Genomic DNA, 21,184 nt, shown 5'->3' on the forward strand with positions numbered 1-21,184 from the left:
AGGCTGAACACGTGAACCACTGTTTGTATGAGTCTCGTCTCCCTAAACAGACTGCCGATTCCTTGAAGGCGAGGGCCTTCTTGATCTTTCCCCGTCTCCCCCACAGCACCAGCGTGCAGCTCTCATTGAAAACTCTCTGGGCAGACTGGGGATGGGTCCTAGGCTCCTCTCAGACCAGCCATGCCCAGGGGCCGGAGGACGGGGGCTGACTTTGAGCATGCCCTGGGCTGCATGGGGCTGGCCTGGCCACCTGCCTGGTGCCAGCAGGAAGACAAGTGGCCTTCCTAAGCTAAGAATGGAGGGGGGGTGGGGGTGGCTGGCAGGAACCTCGGAGAAGTGGCACTAGCTGGTGCAGCCAACTACCCCCCCCCCCTCCCAAAAATTCCAGGATGACACTGTTGGGGGCTTTCATCAGCCCTGAGCTCTCTTTGAGTAAAGGGAAAAAATTGGCTTCCACTCTGAGCCCAACTGCATCCGACATCTGGCAGCTCAAAGTGAAGTGACTCATGCAATCCTTAGATACAAGGAAGTGGGGGGAGGAGAGGGAGAAGGAGGAGAAGAAAATCCTCGCGGAGGGAGGGCAGGCAGGCAGGCGAAGCCACCCCAGACAAAAGAAACAGCAGCCAGAGGGGAGAACAAAGGCTGGTCCCACGCCCAGGTGGCTTACAATGGGTTGCCCAGCCTTTGTTGAGCTCACCCAGCTCGTGCCAGAGGTCCTGACTCTGAGCGTTGCCGCCTGGGGGTGAGGGGGGGGGGAGGGGGGAGGAAGAGGCACAAATTCTGACCAACCCAGGCAGAATAAAAAATGATGCTACAGAGAGTGAGCAGACTGTCCGTAGAGGCAGACAGAAGCTGGATGAGCCCTGGTAGGAGCGTGGGAAAGGCTCTGGCCTAATAACCGCATGTGCTTGTCTGACCCGGAGATGATCCACCAAGGGCTTGGGAGGGGACCGGCCTTGGGGGTGGGGGATGAAGTCACGAAGATTAAGAGGCACCTAATCTCATGCCTAAAAGCCTGGCCATCTGACTCCAGGGGCAGACGCCATCCCTCTGTCCATACAGGTGACAAGGGCAGGCAGGAGAGGGGTGGCGGGGCCCCGCGGCGGCTTCCCCCGTAGACCAGGGCTTGGTGGCCTTCTCTTCTCCAGCCTGATTGCTCTGGGATGAGGCTCATCCCCTCAGGGAGCTCAGAGCGTGGCAGAGAAGCAGGCCTGTTGAAGGGTAGAGGGAGAAAGCCCGCTTTTGCACAGTCCCATTAATTTCATCAGAACAGGCAGGCCAAGAGCCACTCGAGGAAGTGAGTGGTCAGGAGGTGCAGGCAACCTTGAGAGAATTCTTGGAGGAAGTAGAGCCCAGAGCTGGTTCCTCCCACATGCTTGGAGATCGACAAGATTTCCTGCCCGCCGCCGCTCCCCTGGGAGAGCCACGCACCCGCAGAGGGAAGCGTGGAGGCGGGAGAGCTGCCCCCCTCTGAGCAAACCACAATGTCCTCCAAGGGCCACCGGGAGACACACACACTGTATGCGGCCTTAGGGGCACGGGCTCCGCCATGAGATCCTGAGCTTATGTGCCAGCTTCCCACCCACAGTCAGATGATCATGGGCGAGTTAAGGAACCTTCCCACACCTCAGTGTCCTCATCTATAAAATGGGAATATGATAGTATCTACTCCTCCTACGAGCAGTAAATGAGTAACCTATGTGAAGTGCTCAAGTGGTCACACCCGGCGTATCACAGGGGTCCAGCGTTACTCAGGTTTAATGTTCAAATGGTCCTGCTGTGAGGACCCAGGCCCCTCTGTCTACTTGCCTCCAGGTTCCTCAAGATCAAGGCTTTGGAGGCCCGTGAAGGTACAGAATGTGTGCTTGAGAACCATATCACGAATGTACATTTGATTGTTTCATAAGTCTCTTGAGCCCCGAGGACTCTCAGGGACAGCCGGAAGGGAAGGGACCAGGAATGTGGAGCACGAGGCATCCCAGAGAGGTTCCAGGGCTTGGTAAGCCCTGGGGGAGGGGCTACTGCCGAGAGCAGAGCAGCTTTGGCCACATTGGGACTCTTTCGCCGTCAAGGAGATTTGAGAAAATGACATCAAGGGACAGGCAGGCCCTGTCTTTCTCCTCAGGTTTTAAAGTCCCTCGGTCCCTTGGCTGGTCAGACCCCCAGGCTGCTACATCTGCCTTGCAACAGATCTGGACTGGAGGAGAAGTTAGGGGTGCTTCTAGGGAGGGGGCCTGGCCAGGGGGTTCCAGGAACCATACTACAGGAGACATTCTACTTGGAGATGCTCTGAGGACAGGTATTCTGGCTTTGGTCTGTTTCCTTCCTGATACTCTCCTACCCCCACCAGTGACCAGAATGGGGCCTGTCGGTGGTGGCTGCTCTATTGAATGAATGAACGAATGAGTGACCAAGCGAATGAATGAACGAATCAGCAAGTGAGTGAATGGGAGCCAGAGTTATTAGGCAGAGCTTGCCCAAAGGATCCTCCCCGCGACTTCCCAGAAAAGCCCATATTCTTGGAACCCTCCCACCACCCCCGCAGTCCCTGCCCAGCTGCAGCCCAGTCTCTGCCCTTACCGCTCCCGGCTCCCACCCCTGCGGGCAGCCCAAAGCAGCCCCTAGCAGACTTGCATGCAAGCCCAGGGAGGGGAGCCGACTTGCCAGCTCTTTGCTGTCATTAGCTGTCAGGTGTCAGGTAATAGCTCCTGTGGAGAGCCAGCTGCCTTCCCAGAGGAGTTTGCACTGCAGCCCGGGAGGGGGCAGGCGGACCTCTGCAGCCTTCTTGCTGGCTGTGAGGTCTCCTGCGGGACAGGCTGCAGGAGGCTCTGTCCATTTCTGGCCCCTCCTGGCCCTACCCCTACCTGGCCCAGGCCACTCCTGGGCAAGGAGGAAGGCAGATGGGGAAACTGAGGCTCAAGCCAGGCACATGCCTTACGCCAGATCGCTGCCTTCTGTCTCACCCACTAGGTGGGTGAGGTATAACTGGGCAGACAGAATGCACAAGAGTGTGTAGCCAAGGATACAAGTGGCACCGATAGGCCCCTCAGGTCACAGTGTTGATCCCAAAGGTCAAGGGGCCAGAGGTAAGAGGGGAAGAGACAACCCTTCCCTCCTGTAGTTAGGGGGTCCACCACCCAGGAGAAGCCTGAAGGTAGCTACTCACTCTCCAAAGAGCTGTGTCAAGGGTTAATTGCTTCCAACCAGGGTGACCAACTCGGTTCAGTTCGCCTGAGACTGTCCTGGCTTTAGCACCAAAAGTCCCACGTACCAGGAAACAGCTGTGACAAACCAGGACAGCCGGTCATCCCACTCCCAACTTGCCCCGCCTGTGCCCTCCCAGCTGAGCACAGCCTGGGCTCCAATCTCAAAGGCTCCTCAGTTTCCTATCCCACCTCTGCAGGGCTGGGGCCTCCCTGGGAACGGCCCTGGTCTCCTTTGAGAGCCCCCAGAGGCCTCCCACGACAGAAAGCTCCCTCCGTTTCTGGGCCCGGCTCCAGTAGAGGGCTTTAACTGGCCTGCCACACTGTCCCGTCAGGAACTTCCGCAGCCATAATGCGACACTGACAAATGGGACTTCTCAGATAGCCCTCCCCAGAAGACGGACGCAAGTGCAGGCCTCCCGCCCCCGAGGGGGCAGGCCCGGGGTCAGGGTGTAAGTACCCAGCCAGGCTCAGGCTGCCCTGTGGCCCCCTCCTGTGCTGGCTCGGGGCCGGTCCAGCAGGGGCAAGGATCTCTAATTGGGTCACCCCCACCTCTCCCCTCACCATCACCCTTCCACCCGCAATAGCGTTTCAGCTGCAATTAAGAATTTCAAGTTGCAATTAAAAATTAATTGGCAACCGTGGGTTGTTTATGTCTCTCGGACCTCTGTCACCCGGGGGCTGGAGGGACAGAGTGTGGAGGAGGGAGGACAGGTGAGGGGAGGAGGATTTTCAGAGCAGTTAGCCATGGAAGGAGGGGCCCTCTGAGCCGGCCTGGGTTGAGTTGGAGCAGATTTCTCCTGGAGGCAGAAAGGAATGAATCAACAAGTTGGCCCTGGATTCTTGGAGAGCCCCAGGGCATGGGGTCCGTGGGCGGAAGAGAGGCGTGAAGAGAGGAGTGAAAAGGCGCTGGTGGCAGAGGCAGGACCGAGGTAAAGGTCAGGGTGGCCTGGTTCACGGCTGCTTCCTCAAGTCCCTGGCTGCCCCTCCCCAGAGGCACTGACAGCCAGCAGGGTGGGCAAGGAAGTGGGACCAGGTTGGTCGGCCTTCTTAGAGCCCACAGAGGGCACTGGATACAAGGTGGGAAGTATGGAAACTTCCAGTATATCCACCCTCTGAAATGGCCCACAGGCTCTCTGGCCCCACATCCTGCTGGCCAGGCCCAAGGGCGAGGTTCTGCCTGATGCTCTGAGGCAGAGAGATGGTGAGCTCACTCCTCTGTCTCCTGCCAGTGCTTGGCCTGACCGTGATATCTGTACTTTGAGATGAAGGCATTCCTCCTGCTCAGTTCCCTACAGAGGTCGAAGTCCCTTTAGTGCTGTTTTATCTTAGCCTCTGTTTTCAGAGGGCCTCTCTCCCCTCTGTATCTCTCCTTCTCAAGGCGTGCTGCCCTCATTTGGCCTTTCCAGGTCCAGGGTTCCCTCTGCCTCCAAGAAACTACCTCTAATTCCTACAGGCCATCACCTCCTCTGAGATTCAGAGCCCTTCCTGGCTACGGCCCTCTGTGGACCCGGATTCTATCCTGTCTGTATCGCTAATAAACCAGGCCGTGTGAGGCTAGTCTCTCCCAGGACTTGGCGAGGGCAGGTCCTGGGTTCTCTTCTACTCCATGATGTAGAAATTTGACCCAACAGCACTAGAAGCAAAAAGGCGGTCAATAAAGCAAATTCTAGACGCCAGATCATGGGTCTGTACCCCAAAGCCTCAGAAAGAGTGAGCCATAGTAAAGTCTGAGGTGGGGACCAAAGAGATTGTTGACCTCTTAGAGAACATCCGTGACTGCTTCTTTCCCATTGAAGTTGTGTGCAGAATAGTGCAAAAGCACATACATGCCCATCCCTGCTTACAGGTGTATGTGCCTGTAGAATTGGATACCGTGCTTTATCACACTCTCAAAGGTGTCAGTGCATTAGTTAGGATTTGCATTCAGCTGCTAGTAAAAGAAACAATGGCTTAACCAAATTAGACATTCATTCTCTCTCAAAAGAGAAGATTGGATGTAAGCAGTTCATGTTGGTGTGGCAGTCACATGATTATCAGGAATCTGGGTTCTTTCTATATTCTGACCCAGCATCCTTAGCATACAGCATTAATCTTCAAGGGCCCAAAATGGCTGCTTGAGCTCCAACCATCACCTCCACATTCCAAGCAAGAAGCAGAAATCAGGAAAATAGGATAAAAGGGCATGTGTTATCTGTCTACCTTCATCTTAAGGAGTATTCTTGAAAGTCCACCCTACAATTTCTGTTTCTATATCACTGGGTGACCTCTAGCTGCAAGGGAGGCCGGGAACTGTCTTTTAGCTGGGTATCTTGCTACCTGGAATAAAACTGAGGTTCTATTACTAAGAAAAAAGGGAGAGGGGCGCCTGGGTGGCTCAGTCAGTTGAGCGTCTGACTTTGGCCCAGGTCATGATCTCACGGTTCATGAGTTCGAGCCCCACGTCAGGCTCCGTGTGGACAGCTCGGAGCCTGGAGTCTGCTTCGGATTCTGTGTCTCCCTCTCTCTGAGCCTCCTCCGCTTGACTCTGTCTCTCTCTTTCTCTCTCAAAAATAAATATTTAAAAAAATGTTTTAAAAGAAAGGAAAAAAGGGAGAGAATGGCTACAGGACTGCAATAAGTGAGCCGTGTCACAGACAGCGACCACAACAAGCCAGATAAGCCCCCAAACGTTGAGTTCGGCTGGTCTGGGTCAAGACGTTGTCTCTTCCAGGAAGGACAGGGGCTCCACGCAGTCCCAGGCCTGCCCCTGAGCCACCACCTCCCGGTCCCACTAGAGAGTGGGAGGCCAAAGGTCACTTGAGCAGGTGCCTGTAGAGTTGCCTCTTGGCTGGAGTTTATGGTTACACTGGAGGGAGTTGGCAGGAGGAGGACTGGCCGGGTGAGGCCTGGGCCCGAGATGGGGAGACAGATCAGGGACTTAATTATATTTCATCTTCTATTGCTGTTTCCTCGTGCGTCTAAATTGCTGGCCTCCAAATAAGTCTTCTAGAAGGTGGTGGGCACCACGACACCCCCTTGCCCAGCTCTTTTCTAATGAAACACCTTTGCCTGCCTCTAGCTCCTGCCAGGAGAGGAACAGGATGCTGCCCAGAGCCTACAATCCACCCTGCTGTTTTAATTAGGAAAGAGGCATCTTCTGAGGATGTCCACAGCGAGGCTGGTAATTAGGGAGCAAACTAACTGCTTGCTCTTTCAAAACTGATTTGGATACCTTGGAAGGGGCTGCCTTGGCCAGTGCTGTTTAGAGCCTCATTAGTGAACTTGTTTTGAGCACTTGGGATGTATCAGGCAGGGGCGAGGCGATGGGGAAGATGGATGCCCCCCACCACGCACACACAAGTAATTATCAATGTGATAGGGGTCGTGAAAGAGAATGCAGGTTAGAAGGGGGCCAGCCGTTCAGGCAGAAGGCCCAGTAAGAAGTACCAAGGTGCAGAGGTGGGGGCTGAGAAGCAGCAAGGACGCTGGTGTGACTGGAACAGAGTGAGGGAAGAGGGACAGGAAGGGGGATCAGGTTGGTAACGGGAGAGAGGTCCTCAAGGGCCTAGGAGACCACAGTGAGGACACAGGGTGCTGAGCTGGCCGCAGTGTGGCGAGTAGGCTGGGGCAGGCAAGGGTGGGAGCAGGGAGACCAGCTGGGAGAATATTATAATGATCACGGGAGGTAGTGAATGTTTTGGTCAAAGCTGCCAGGTACGTTTGATTTAAAAACAACAACAACAACAAAAAACTCAGAACGGTCTAAGCACGGAAAAAGGAATTTACTGGCTCACATAAAGGTGTAGGTTTCAGGTATAGTTGGATCAGGGGCTCACCGGGGGTCATCAAGAATCCATATGCTTTTCTCTGTGCCACCTCCCTTGTGGTACAAGGGAGTCCTCAGCAGTTTCCAGTTTACATTCTACCAGCTTAGCGATTGTAGTGGAGACCCCCTTTCCGTGGTTCCAGCACATGTCCCAGAGCAGGGTCTCATTGGCCTGGGATGGATCACGTGGCCCCCACTGTGACTCTGATTGGCTAAAGCATGGCTGATGTGCCATCATGGGGGTGAGGTCAACCCTACCCAGACCTCACAGATGGAAAGAAGGGAAGTTTCAGAAAAGGAAAAGATGGTGTGGTTTCCAGTAGAAGGGGAGGCCAATGCAGGGAGAGCAAGAACAAGTATGCTTTGCATATAGCACACACAGAGCAGAGCAGGCTGGGTGCACAGCCATTATCTGACGACCGAAACGGAGGGAGACAGGAGGAAAGGAAAGGAGGGAGGAAGATTCAGACCTAAGAGGACTTGTTCCAAAGGGAGATTAAAGGGGGAAAAAAAGCCATTAGGGAGGGCTTCCTGGAAGGGGAGGGACTGGTTCAGGGGCAGAAGAGGACAGGTATATTTGGGCAGGGAAGGGGTAGACAGAGCCATTGCCCTGGGTAGGCGCAGAGCCTCGCGGGTTAACTGCAGCGGGAAGACACTGAGTAAGTAGCAAGGGTGAGTCTGCACGTGCCTACCCGATGCCCTTGGAATATGTCCCACCAACTGCCTCCCTGGCCACCTTTCTATTTGTGAAGCAGTCATCACGCCCCATGTTAGACACGGCTGCTGTTCCAAATGGATTATTGCAAATGATTTAATCACCCACATTAGCACTCTCTGGCTCCCACGTGGGGGCCCCAGAGCTGCTCTCCTCTCACGTCGGCCTGGCACAAGCTTTTCTGAAGGGGCTGCTGCCCAAATCGCTACAATTCAGGCAGGCTGCTAGTGCATGAAGCGGTCTCCAAAGTACAGTGCCTGCCCCCAGTGGGGGGGTGGGGGGACACAAAAGAATCCACTGGCATGAGGGAAGGCAGTATTAGAGCTTCTATTTACATTTGGTTTTTAAACTCATCCTTTCGAAATCACCGTTTTGTATATGTTTTATAACATACAGAGCATATTAGCACAGAAACAGACACATGGAATTTACAAATGAATTAATATCGCTCTCTATGAGAGGGGTCCTTAAATTTTTTACTGACAGAAGTGGGCTGTCAAAGTGTTTCGAGGCTACTAGTGTAGCCAGTAAGAGCTGGCAATTGTACGGAACTTGCCACGTTCTAGGTGCCGTGCTCATTTGTTCCTCGTAACAGCCTACTTTAGAGATAAGGAAACTAGAGTGTGGGAAGGTTAAGTAACTTTCCGAAGGCCGCTCAGCCTGGAAGATATATGGCTAGCCAGGGTTGCTCCCTGGTGGTCCGGATTAGAATCCATAATGCCTGCCTGATAAGACTGAGGTCCTGGGACAGGAAGTAGGGGGGGGTGGGGATCCAAGATTATTGAGTTCATCCTTTGCTGCTGGCAGGATGGCTCCTCCCCAAACAGAGATTAGCGGCCGGGGTCCCAAAGGAGCGCCCCAGCTCCAGCCCCAGCCTGGTCCTACTTCTTACGGTTCTCCTTTGCCAGCCCATCTGTCTCATCCTCACTGCCCCATTGCAGTTCAGCCCATTTTTCTCCTTTTCCCCTCTTGGAAAATGGAGAGCAGATGATCACTTTTGTTGGGCAGGGCAGGGAAGGCTGGCTGGTGCCTGGAACATTGTCCTCTTAGAAGACATCCAAATGCAGAAGAGAGGAGGAGAAAGGCCAAAGGGAATGAGAGAATCCTGGAGCGTAGTGATGGAGGGACTGAGAGGTATGTCCACGGGCAGCAGGAGCAAGAGAGGCATGTGGGACCCAGAAGACAGGAGGGAGCCCAGCAAGCTACCATCTAGAAGACTTGAGTCCTCACCTCCAATCTGGGGACTGAGGGCGGGGACTGCAGGGCTGATCTGTCCTCCAGAGAGCACAGGCAGCAGGAGCCAAGCAGAGTGCCAGAGACCTCTGAGAAAAGTTGTCAAAGGGAAGAGACTCCTGTCCCCAAACCTTTTCTACCCCAAGCCCTCCTGCCTCCAATTAAATTCCACCCCCCCCCCGCCCCCCCACCCCGGGACCCGATGGTTCTCTTGGCCATGAATAAGCAGGGAAGCTGATCCCTTTGGCTTTCTGGCCTCCCTCCCCCACCACCCCCCCCACCCCCCCCACCCCCCCACCCCCCGCCCCGCTGAGTCAGGAGGGCAGTGTTGGGACCAGCTGTGACGCGGTGAGCCCCAGAGCCTGCAGAACCATGACGATGGCACGCATATGCACAGAGGCTAATGTTTCCTGACACTCACCATGTGTCAGCCTCAGAGCTAGCCGCTTGTCACCTCATTCAGCCTTCCCAAGCTATGAGGCACATCCCCACTTCCAGAGCCACGGAGGGTTTAGAGGCTAAGGACGTTGCCCAAGGTGAGAGTTGGCTGGTGGTGAGCAAGGATCTGCACCCAGCCTGGGACGGGGCTGCACCCGGGATCTGGACCCCACAGCTCCTTCTCCTAAGGATTACCTTCCACTGCTCCTAGCAGGCTGTCCCTGTGCCCCTGGAACCCCGCTTCAAGGCAAGTCAGTTCCTAGAGACTTTCCCTTCTGACAGCAGCTCCAGGCTGAACTCTGAACACGGTCACACAAGGAGCCATGAGCCTGGTCACAGACCCCGCTCCCCCCCAGACCTGGTCACACACTAGGGATGGAAGTCCACACTCAAAACAATGGCCAGTGCCACCACGTGTTCAGCAGGTCCTTGCTGCTGGGCTCCTGGGAGCTATCCTCAGATCACGGTCTCCTCGGTAAGCATTTGGGACATTTGGACCGACAAGGGAACATTGGGAGTCTGGTTGGAGGCTTGGGATCCAGAAGGGGCTCTTCCAGTGGTCACGCTCTGGATTTTGGAAGACAGGCCCCAACAGGTGCACCACGCAGGTGTCCAGCAGGTAGGGTGGCCAAGCTGGGGCAGAGCTGCCCAGAGTCTGAAGCTTCTGTGATGGCATGGTGGGGAGGGCCATGTCTGTCCGACTAATTCACCAGCCCTGCCTACTGGGAACCTAGCCCACTTGACAGGGAAGAGAAGGGTCCCAAGAGCTCCTCCCCGGGAGCACTGGGCAAGTCTAGCAGAGTGAGGTACCCTCCTGGGCTCCCACAGAGAGTCACCTTTTCCTCTCCGGCTTCCTGCTAGCCTGAGCCTTCCCAGAGAGAATCTTACTTAATCACCCTCCAGCACACCCTCAGATGCCCCCCCCCCCGCCCCCACCCTGCAGCATGGAACTCCCTCCCAAGGACCTCTAGAAGGAGGGAGTGGAGCAGGGATACCACAGCCTGTTTTCCAGATGAGGTATCTTGGGTCCAGAGAGGGAAAGTAGTCATCAAGGTCCCTCCATACCTCCCAGGAAGCCTTCCTGATGCCTTGGATCCTCTCAGAGCTCTCTAGCCCCCACCCACAGGCATCGAGGACCCAGGGCTTCTCCAAAACAGCTTCTCTGTCCCTCACCATGGGTCTGGCCCCAATTCCCCTCCCACTATCGAGATCAGGCTCATCTCCCACCTGGAGTGGAGGGGGTTGTTAAAGCTCTGTGTGACCTTGGGCAAGTTACTTGCCTCTCTGTGCCATTCTCTCCTGGGAAATTAGAACAGCAAAAGTGCTCACCTCACAGGCTTGCTGTGTGAGTTACATCTGGTGATGCATATAAAGCAGCTTATAAGTGAGTGGGATCCAACAAAGCACCTGGGACAAAGCCTGGCCTTAGGAGAAGGTCAATTCAGCAGACTTCCAGTCCTTACCCTCGGCCTACTAGCTTCTCTACACTCCAATTGGTAAGAGGTGGGGTGGGGTGTCCTTGCCTGGCCAAGGGATCCCTAAACCCCAATCCTTTATCCCCCTTGAATCCTCAGACCCACCCCCTCTTGCCTGCCAGCTCATTCCAGCCGTTTCTCCACTCGGCCTCCTCCCACCGCGCGCCTTTGCTCTTGTAGTTGTTGGTTTAATGTGCACAATACAATTAAAGCACAATGGCTTTCCCATCAAACCCCCAACAACTTCCCACCCCACCCCGGCATCACTGGGCCCCATTCACTCCTTCCCTCAGGGACCGTGGAGTTTAATTTCAGGAAATAATTCCCTGAATAACTCTCCTCCACGGAGCCTCGCACACACCCCAGAGACCCCTTGGAAGTTAAGATAGGGTTTTGTCGGACAAGAAGCCCCAGGAATCAGGGTCAGAGCCGGTGAGAGAAGGAGTCTTCAGTGAAGAAATTTCTTCTGCGTAGCTCATTGTCTTGATAAACGTTTTCTCCAAAACAGAACCTGAGACCAGGACTTGAGAGCAGAAAGTTTGATGGTGCAGGACAGCAAGCAGGGAGAGGGGACCAGCCAGCATACAGAATGCCCTCAAGGTCTCTCTGGTGGAGAGTACGGCTCCATCCCACCTTGACCCCTGAGGAGCCCAAGGATCCTCTCCAGAACCGTCCACCTGAAAAGCGGGGACTGGAGCCCTTACCACAGGCTCCCATTCCCCATCGGCTGAAGATGTTAGTTCCCCTGCGCTTTTGGCTTGCGTTTGTTCACGGGCCAAGTAGGCTCTCCTGGCATGGGACAAGGGGTGTGCTTGAGGAGGGACACTTCCAAGACAGGGCGAACCCGAACTTGCCCAGAAGCGTCTACCACGGCTCTGGCTGAAACGAGCAATGAGCAGAGAGAAGGGTGTGCCGAGCAGGGAGACATCCATCGCTCTAGGTGTTGCCTGCCTGCTTAGGTTTAAGTGGCTTCACTTTGTTAGAGATCCTACAAGAGTGGAGATCACAGGCTTTCTCCGTCGGAACCATCCTGCACATTCACGCCAATATTTCTATTCTATAAGTATTTCTCAGGGCCAGGCCCTGTGCTGGGAGCTGGAGGCATGCAGGTGAGTCAGGCATGGGCCCTTCCAGCAAAGACTTCCCAGGCTAGGGAAGGAGGTAGACCTACCCTTAGGCAATGCCTTAGAGGCGCGTGAGAAGTGGGAGCATAGAGGAGGGAGTGAGCTTGGAGGAGTCAGGGGGGCTTCGCAGGGGAGGTGCTATCTGAATTGGGCGTTGAAGGATGAGTAAGAGTTCACCAAGCCCAGAAGGAGGCGAAGGTTGTCCAGGTCTGGGGCCTGCCCACGGCACACCCTGTAGGCCGTTGTTAGCAGAGCACCTTACTAAAATCCGTGTCAGCTCCTTTAAGAGCTCCTGCCCAGCCCCGCCTGCCCCTCCCCCGCCAGCATGACCTGGGTTGGGCCTTCAGGACCTGAGCCACCCTCCCTGGGCCCCTTTCAGACACCTGGGTCCTGCCTATGCCTCGACCTCCCAGGGCCTCCATCTTGGCCTATGTCAGATCCCACCTCCCTCACCTAGTTACCAGGCCTCCCTGGTGCCACCTTGCGTCTCACCGGGTCTCTAATGCCACCAGCCCGTGAACCTAGTGTGGAGCCAAAAGGTCTAGGAGCTGGAGTCCTGGGGTGCACACCCTGGATTTGGATCCTGAAGCTACAGCTGCAGAGTCGGGGGCAAAGAGCCTTCCTCTGTGAGCCTCGTTCCCACGGGCTGCTCGGTGAGCGTTACAGGAGCGAACTGAGGTGCGTGAAGCACCTTTGGCACAAGCAGGGTGAGGTGAGGCGAGTGTCATGGTCAAGCGGATTGTTCCTTACATGGGGAGATTGGGAAGGGGCTACCGGCCAGCTCAATGGACGACAGGAGCTGTGGACTCTACCCAGCCCATCAGGGAACTTACCAGGACTGCTGGGTGTGGGGCCGGAACCCAGTGCTGGGTACAAGGAGGCCAGGCTGGAAAGGACCCCAGAGACACTGTCCCGGTCGCCAGGAGGAAGGCTTGGAGTAGATTTCCTACAGCAGCAAATTCTTCTAGGAGCTACTGGCAAACTCTCTGTATTAGCATGAGAATGGGGCACCAGCTGGGATCAGGAGGGTCCAGAGGTATTTGTATTCCAAAGAGCTCCCTCTGTAGCCTCAAAGTCAGTGCTGTCAGAGCTGGGAGGCCAGGCTGGGATCCAGAGGCCACTGAGAGGAAGGGGAGAGAGGCACCTTCCAGAAGGGAGCCGCCCTGGGTTCCGGGGCCTCTGCTGTCCTCCCTTCCCAGGCCTTTGCCAGGTCTCTCTCTGGTTGGCCGGAGGGCTCCACAAATCCAGCCCAAACTATTCTTACCTCCCACCCCCCATAGTGAACCTCATTTGTGTGTGTTGGGGGGGGGGCGGTGTCCTTTCACTTGAAAAAACATATTCCATATAATAAGCACTTTGATTTGTTTTTGGCCTCGAACTTTTATTTCTTTGCCATTTTAATCCTGTACCATTAAAGGGAGGAGTTTGAGGTCTCTATGTTTACCACAAGGGAGGCTGGAATTCTTCGAAGTTGAGAAACACTGCCCAAGGGGATTCACCACCACAACCATACTAATAGCAGACACGAGGTAGCATTTGCCCCACGCAAGGCATTATGCTAAGCCGGTTACCTACACGGTTTTATTTTAAACCTCATGACAACCCTGTACTGTTACAATCCCCATTTCACAGATGAGACGACTGAGGCTTAGAGGAGTAAAGTGACTTGCCCAGGATCACAAAACTAGTCAGCGGCAAAAGGGACCCAAGTGGCACGCCCCCAGCCCCCCCCCCCCCAAATCCTCAAGCTGCCTCTCTGAAAAGCAGTAGCACTAAGTGGGCATGGGGACGTCAAGCATCAGAATAGGGGTGGGCACTATTCCAGGCGATCCCTCAGGCCCCTCCCCACTGATCCTGCCCTGGAGGTGCCTGCTGCCAGGGAGGACCTGCTGGCATCAGGCTAAGAGACGCCTTCTGAGCCTTGTATGCAGCACTGGGGCTCAGAGCCCATAGTTAGGGTCTCTGCGCAGGGCTGAGTTTGAGGACATTTCCAGGGGAAGGGCAGAGGAGTGTCCCCAGCTCACGGTACAGTGTTGAGTGCCATCCACAAGAAAGAATCCTGGGTACTGGGTCTGCCCGGTAAGGATGTTCTTTATCTGTCTGCCCAGCTTCTCTCTCTCCTCTGTGTTCTTGCTCAGACACTCCTGACGCCTCCTCCCTACCTCCTCCCTTTCCCCTCCTCCCTGCCTGCTGAGAGCCAAGAGCACATGATGAGGGCTGGCTAGGGCCAATGAACAGAAGAAAGTGGCAGGCCCCTGCCAGGAGCCGTGGGAGGCCAGCCCGTGATCCCCCAACTGACTCTTCTCTGTGAAAGCTATGACTTGATTCCCTTCCATCAGGGTTCCATCATACAAACCAGAAGCTCCCATATCTGACTTTGTCACTTCCTCAACCAAGGGGTCCCAGGAGCCCAGTGTGGTCTAGGAGATCCTGACCACTCCTTCCATATTGGGTAGGAGTACTAGGGGTGACACCAACAAGAAGTGCTAATGGGGAGGGGGGGGTCCAGGCACAGGGCAGTCCCTGTGGTCTGTGCATCCCGTGAGAGCCATGGCTGCCCAAGCCCCACTGTAGACCAGGGAACAAGGTCTTCATCTGAGCCCAGAGAGGCTGAGGTAGGGGTGGGGGCAGGCTGGGGGCTGGGTGGGGAGGGGGCCCTGGGCAGGAGTGGCCTTGCCAGGATTTTCATCTGCGCCTCATTATCCTCTCCCTCTTCTGGAGAAGGTAATTAAGGCTTCCTCCCACCCAAGGCTAAAGGCTGGCTTCCCCCCAAGGCCTAGCTCACATGGAAGGCTAATAATGAGTGCTCTCCAAAGCCCAGGGAGGGGGTAGGCTCCCAGCCAGGGCTGTGCCCCCACCCCCACGACACGCATTCAGGAGGCCGGCTTGAAGGTCCCCCATTAGTGCTCAGGAAGCTGAGGGGGGAGAAGTCCAGCTCTCCAGGGCATCCTGATGGCCAAAAGTGGAGCCATGTTGTCCCTGGTCCTAAGAAGGGTGGGCAAAGGGGAGGGTAACAGCAGGTCCTGGAGGTGATGGGGAGCCACTGAATGTTGAGGAGCAGCAAGTACCAAGAATAGGCCATGGGAACAGTGTCATGGGGTGGAGGGGGGCAGGGTACAGCAATGTCAGGAGCCTGTTCTGGTCCCTGACCTCCAAACAGGGGAGATGGTTCTTAGAGCTCGGCCTGAGGGGATCGGGCTGGGGATAATGTAGAGGCTGGTGCCACACCTTTGGCTGTGCCACTGTCTGTGCCACCTGGCCCCAGGCAGCAAGCTACCCTGACACGAGACATGGTACGGTAGGAATCAGCCACACCTCTTTGAGCCTCATTTCCTCATCTCTGAAATGGGATAATGACGATGCCTACCTCGTGGGCTGGAGAGCATTAAGGGACATAATGTGTGTGTCAGAACAGATCTGCTCAAGGTTGCCACCGGTTTCTTCCAGCCAAAGGAGGGCCTGGATGGGTTCCCTGCCTTCTGAGGGGCTCTCAAAGCCTGGAAATGAGCACATTTAATAGGAGGGTGTCAGGCCAAGCTCCAACTTCCAAGTAGTAAGCATCTTGGCCCAGAGCAGTTACTCAATTACCCTTAATCTTCCTGATGATATGAGCTGGGCCAGACATTGCAGAGCCCCAAACCCAAGTCCCCGAAGCCCGATCTACCAGCTGCCCAGCCCCAGGCCCCCTTCCTACAATCCTCAGGTGACTTGGGTGGGAGTGTGGCCAGCTCAGGACAGCTTTTCCCTCCTGCCCCAAACTGCCTCCTTGTGCCAGTGGGTCAGGCTGGCAGGCCGGAAGAGAAAATGTTTTGGGCCACGGAGACCTGGTTTTAAATTCCACCATTAGCGCTTGGCTGTGGGCCTGGAAGGCCCTTCTCAACCTGTCAGTCCCCTCTGGGCACCCTTATTATCAGGAACAGCTGCCTCCAGCAGCGGTTTTATTGGATCCCTCCTAACCAGCACACCTCTGGGGAGGGGCAGGTTTGGATGGTGGGGATCAGAGCAGAGGGCATCTGTCTCGTGGGGCAGGAAGGGAAGCTGAGAACGTTGAGCACTGACAACCACCCGGGATGGGCACAGATCTCAAAAGCCAAACACACCAGGGCCCTGCCTCACAGCTGGCGTTTGGGTTGAACGTGCGCACACACGCACACGTGCAAGCACGCGCACACACGTGTGCACACACGCACATGCACACCAAGGAAACTGACTACTTCTAGGCGAGACCCTACACCCATCAGAGAAGGGGCAGAGCATGGGAGGCTGAGGCTGGTAACCCAGGCAGTAACCTCATTCAGCTATGGACTCTCTTTTTCTGGAAAATGGGGAGGTTTTCTCACATCCTGCTCCCAGAACTGATGTAAGTACCACACAGGTCAGAGCCCCGGGACTGGAGGACTGAGCTGTCCTGAGGACTGAGCTGTGACCACTTCCCTGGGGAAGCCGGCTCACTTTGGTGTGGCTAAATCACATGACTGGCAGGACAGGGGACGGGGAAGGGCTGCATCAAAGGTGCTGGAAGCCTGCCCTTCTGCTCTGAGGTGAGGTGAGACAGGCCCCGGGGCGGGGGGGTGGGGGTGGGGGGGGGTGGTGGCAGAAGGGACACCGGGGCGGGAAATACAGGTTTGTTTTCTTTTTCTTTTTTTCATCCAAGCACCGTGGTTTCAAGCAGATGCTGCCACAAGGTGTCACTAAAGGCCCAGAGAGGTTTACTGACTTGCCCAAGGTCACATAGGCCTTCTGATGCCCAGCCCTGGAGGTGTCTCACCGGACCCAGAGTGGAGCTGCCCTCCATCTGAGGTTGGGTAGGGGAGCTGACACTGCTGGCTGGTTGACCCAAGCCCTTTCATAACCCCTCTCTCCCCAGCCACCTTCAGTGACTGGTGTAGAGATGGCCATGTGACCCACTTCTGGTTAAGGAGATGCAAGTAAAGCTCTGGGTGGGGCTTCCGGGTGCTCGTTTTAAAGGGTGCAGAACTGGCATTCCTTTTAGCCTTTCCATCTCCTTTCTGCCTGGAGTGTAGACAGAGGTCTGGAGCTGCTGCAGCCATCCTGCTATTATGAGGCAACGAACATGAAGACAAAGACTTTCACACTAAAGTTGGCAGAGGGGAGCCTGGAGCCCGGAGCTTCCACACCAGCCATGGACTGCCCACTCCTGAACTGCTTGCTGTATGGAACAAATACCTTCCCGCCCCCTTTGTGTCTTAGGACAGTGTGTTTTAGGTTATCTCTTATAGCCATATGCATCCTTAATTGTTATACCACCCTCCCCCAGTTAGAAATGCTGAGCCTATGCAGAAAAGGATCTCTCGGGATGACTGGGTGACTCAGTCAGTTAAGCGTCTGACTCCTGATTTCAGCTCAGGTCATGATCTCACAGTCACGAGATTGAGTCCCGCGTCGGGCTCCTCACTGAATGTGGAGCCTGCTTAAGATTCTCTCCCTCTTTCCCTCCTCTGCTCACATGTACATTCTCTCTCTCTCTCTGTCTCTAAGAAATTAAAAAAAAAAAAAAAGGATCTCTTTCCCCTGACCTTGGTACTTGCAAGGGAGGTTGGGTCACTGAACTTCCAGTGCACTGTGAGTCCAAGACCCTCTGGGAGCACGAAGTGCCCTGGAAATAAGGCTGAGTGTTGACCATCGGTAACTTCACTAACAGACTAAGGTCAGGACTCACCCCCCTGTATGGTGCCCGCATACCTCTTATTCCCTGCTCTCTCTCCCAGCTCCGCCAGCCTCCTTGCAGCCTCCCGTTTATTCTTCGCCATCTCTTCCAAGAAATCACTGCTGCCCCGTTCCCTGAAGCCATCCTCCCTGCAATGTGGATTAGACATTTCTCCTTTGTGCCCCCACAATACCCTGGGCCCCTCTTAGCACTGCATTTATCACCCAAAGGTAGAATGTGGCATGGGTGTGTTAGCCTCCCTCATCGGACTAGGTGTCTTTTTATCTCAATGTGCTGGTACATGCAGTAGGTGTTCATCGTTCAGCGAGCCATTGTTAATTTGCTCATTCATTTGTTCCAAGGATGTGGAGCTCTCTGAAAGATCCCAATGCCACGTGGAGCAGCTCTGCTGTGTCAAGCTGTCACAGGGCTTAGGGCATCCTTGCATAGGGATCCCTGGGAGCAATCCCCAAAGGCTGGACTCAGGTGGGTTCTTCCAGCATGGGCCTAGCTTCACAGAGCAGGGAGGGGATTCAAGCCTGGAGCCAACACAGCAAAGTAGGTTCTTTGTGGCCATTCTGCCCTCACCCCCATTCAGCCCTGCTATCTGGTGAAGAAGGAGAGTCAAGGTGAGTATGGGGCAGACCCCCCCATTGCCTAGACTCTGGAGCTGGAGGGCCGGTCATGGGGGTACCTTGCAGAGCTGATGATTATAATCACCCACTCCAGGACTCAGATTTGGAAGCTGGGGATCCTAGAGGGGGCAGGGGCAGGAGACATCCCCTCTGGTTGCACCCATCTAGACTTGAAGGCTTACTGGAGAGGGAAGCCCCTTAAGGGCCCACTGACGGGTCCCCTCATCAGTAGGGACGTACCCCACTTCTTCTTCTGCACCAATAAATATTTCTTCTGCACTTCCTCTGCCCTCATTCCCTTGTTCCCTTTCCCTCCCTCAAATAAGCATAACCCAAGTGCCAGTTGGGCACTCAGCATTTCAAAACCAGAGCGGTGGGGCCCATTGACGTAGAGGTCCCCAGTGCTCCACTGGCCCTCCAGGCTGTCTCGGCCTCGGGCAGCCCCTCTGGTCTCAGGTGCCAACTTTTTGGGGCCTTCCTGCCCTGGCCCAACTCTCTCTGGCATTTGAGAAAAGCTCAAGCCTCACACCCAATGGGGAGGTGCCCAACCTGGCCCTCCTGCTTTGATGGAGGACAGGGGACAGCAGGATGCCAAATGCAGTGTTCCGAGACCTGTGTCCCAAGCCTAGAGTGGGTATACTCTGTTACAACACACAAGTAAGTAAGCCCTGTCATTGCCAAATAACCCTGTCTGGCAGGAATTGTTACTATCTTCTTACATTTACAACATCTGCAGAGATACCAAAACTGACACAAGAAGAAATAGAAAGTAGGGATGCTCCCAAAACTCCCCCAAAACTTGAATTTGTAATCAAAACTCTTCTCACAAACCTCCAGGCCCAGATGATTTTGCTGGTGAACCCTACCTAACATTTAAGAAAAATAGATATACCTTATCACACAGCCTTCTCGGTAATAGGAAAAGGTGGATTTCTTTCTGAGTCCTTTTACAAGCTCGGCATAACCTTGACATCTCAACCCCCGCATCTGTCAAGTGGGGACAATAACAGGTAGCACCTATCTCAGAGGTAGGGAGGAGAATTAGGATTAACAATTAGGGTTAAGGGAGTTGTATGCATAGCCCTTGGCATGATCCCTGGCACCTACCTAGCACGTGCTCAGTGAATGGTAATTGTTTCTATAAGGCCAAGCCAGGACTGAAGCCATGGCCTATGTCTTACTTGCCCCACGCTGAGTCCAGAACAGCATCCCTTAGACAAAGAAAGGAGAAGATCACTGGGGAGCGACCGTGAACGGGGCTGCCGTCAAACTTGACCTCATTCAACCCTCACAAAAATGCTTCGGGGTAGGTGGATCCATCTCATTTTACAGGTAGGGAAGCTGAGGCTCAGAGAATCTATGACACTGCATAAAGTCAAAGCCAGGCCCATCTGAAGATAAAGCTCGTGATTCTCTGACCCTTACTAATTAGGCAGGCGTACTAACCAAGCAGACCACAGCAGTAGGGCTCTCTGACCTTGAGCTAAGCCGTCAATGGACTTAAGGGTCCCTACCTAGAAAATGGGTAGATGAGCTGCTCTCTTGGTTGTTGAAAAACAGATTAGGCACACTGATTCTCCCAGAAGACCTCTGCCACGTCCGTCTAAAAAGTTCCCGTGAACCAGCCCACCTGGGCCCATGGTAGACTCACCCTCGCAAACCAGGGCCTTCCCCCACCCCAGGTCCCGCCTGCCCCAGCCCTCACATGTACTGCCCAGGACATGGGGAGATGGGTCGCCCTTGTGGATTCGACGTTTTTATGGCACAAGTAAGACATGAATACATTCTCATCGTGATAAAGTCGACCAATTCAGAAGCACATCGTATCGTAAGGGAACATGCCCCCTCCACCCCCCCTTCACACCACTCCTCTACCCAGAGATGAGCCCTGTTCAAACAACAGGACAGATCCCCTTCCGGATCTACTTCCGGATCATTTAGGCTCATATACATTTAGGATCTACTTCCGGATCATTTAGGCTCATATACATTTCTATGCATACCCACATATCAGAACCAGGTTGTTTTTTACATGACTGCAATCATCCTGTATGTATTGTTTGGCAACTTGCTTTCTTCACTTCACAATCCCACGTGCTATTTTTAGCTTCTCTATTTCCTGAAGGATTTGAGGAGGTTTACCAGAGTCCCAGAGGGTGGGGTGCAGAGCCACGGAGAGAACGTGGGTGGTAGGATGATGCTGACCCGGATTGATACCCCAGCTCTGCCACCTGTATCTGGGTGACCTGTGACCAGTCCCTAAACTCTCTAATAACCGTAGTTACCTCCTAGGGTCAGTGTGACTTTGCTGGAGCCAACAAAGAGGGTTTTCAACTGTTTATGCTCCCCAGCCTCCCTGGGGCTTTGAGAACAAAGATCTGGAGGCCAGAGGTGGGCCAAATGGTCCTTAGAGGACCAGGGTCCTCAGATTCCAGGGTCTCTAGGCCTCCCCACTTCTCCAGCCATAGCGGATGTTCTCGGGGTAGGGCCAGGTCTCCTGCTCCTCTGTATCCTATGGCGGTGGCAGTTATGACATCAGCCTGGCTCTGTTTTCCCTAAGCAGGAAAAGCAAGCTGAGCTTAATAAATATGTGCTAATGTTCTTTGAATAATTCCACGATCCATTCCTTCACTTCCGAAACTTATTGGAACTCTCTTCTCCCTATTTGGAAAATGGGGAAACTGAGGACAGGGAAAATCAAGGGCTTCTGGACCTCTAGATGTCATCTGGCCCAGCCTCCTTATTTGACATAGTAAACGGGCCCCAAAAGGAAGAAAGTAACTGCCACACAGGCGGTTCTGGCACAGAGTTAGTGTGATAAACATTTGCTATGGTTGGGGCCAGATAGTGCATTAATTCTCACTGGGCCCTGTGAGGCAGGTACT

This window comes from Prionailurus viverrinus, chromosome B3 (genome assembly GCF_022837055.1).
Source record: "Prionailurus viverrinus isolate Anna chromosome B3, UM_Priviv_1.0, whole genome shotgun sequence".
NCBI lineage: Eukaryota > Metazoa > Chordata > Mammalia > Carnivora > Felidae > Prionailurus > Prionailurus viverrinus.